Source organism: Vombatus ursinus, unplaced genomic scaffold, assembly GCF_900497805.2.
Source record: "Vombatus ursinus unplaced genomic scaffold, bare-nosed wombat genome assembly UNPS02001287.1, whole genome shotgun sequence".
NCBI lineage: Eukaryota > Metazoa > Chordata > Mammalia > Diprotodontia > Vombatidae > Vombatus > Vombatus ursinus.
The window spans coordinates 13319890-13320734 of NW_020941065.1; the positions used below are offsets into that span (position 1 = coordinate 13319890).

General features: G+C 42.8%; 1 protein-coding gene across 1 annotated transcript in view; it reads left to right on the forward strand.

The window, feature by feature from the left end:
- The window catches only part of MYO18B (myosin XVIIIB), a 352079-nt gene extending 351541 nt beyond the window's left edge, over positions 1–538 (forward strand). The window contains exon 43 of the mRNA XM_027862330.1: positions 378–538. The gene's annotated coding sequence lies outside the window, so the exon portion shown is untranslated. The remainder of the gene's footprint in view (positions 1–377) is intronic.
- Positions 539–845: the final 307 nt, after the last annotated feature.

The window sequence follows — 845 nt, forward strand, 5'->3', positions numbered from 1 at the left end:
TTCCTTCCTTCCTTCCTTCCTTCCTTCCTTCCTTCCTTCCTTCCTTCCTTCCTTCCACAAGCATTTACTTAGTTCTTACTATGGGCCATATATTGTGCTGGACTACGAAGACAAAAGTAAAAACTCCTTGCCCTCAGAAAGCTTACACTCTAGTAGACGAAAACAATGCTCATACAGTAAAGCAATTGCAGAATATGACAGAATAAATGCAGAGTAATTTCAGGGGTGGGGAAAGCACTCACAAGTGGAGGTCTCCTGAAGGAAGTGACAGTTGAGTCATGTATTGAAGGCAGCTACAAATGTAATAGACACCTTATTCCATAATTTCTTGCTTCAGATATCATAGAGCTCTACTCACATCTGGATTTTCTTTTCAGCATTCAGAGTCTTGAGTTCCTGGAAAGCTTCCCCTGCTGTTCAGCTTTTCAAAGAGAAATGCGCAGGCGGCCTCTGCATCTCCCTGTCTGTAGGCGACGCCACCAAAAAATATTTCCAATGGATTCTGACAGGCCTGAGGATTTATTTTGTAAGAGGTGCTGGGGTTTGGACAGTGATTTATACAGAATAAAACCAGGGTGGCATCTTTGAATGAGTGTGGCCTCTGTCTTCTCCTTGACCTCCATTGTTGAGCAGAACAGATGTGTCTATTCAGGTGCAGGAGGTGGAGATTGATATCAAAAAGTCAAGAATCAGGATTCATAACATGGTCTTTGGGTGGGTTTTGTATGAAGCCCACTTGTGGGGAAGAAAGCTAGTCCAGACCCTTTTTAATCATCTGTATCTGGAATCTTTCTGGGAAATGGGGTAGGTTTTCAATGTGTCCATTACTTAACAAGGACCCTTGA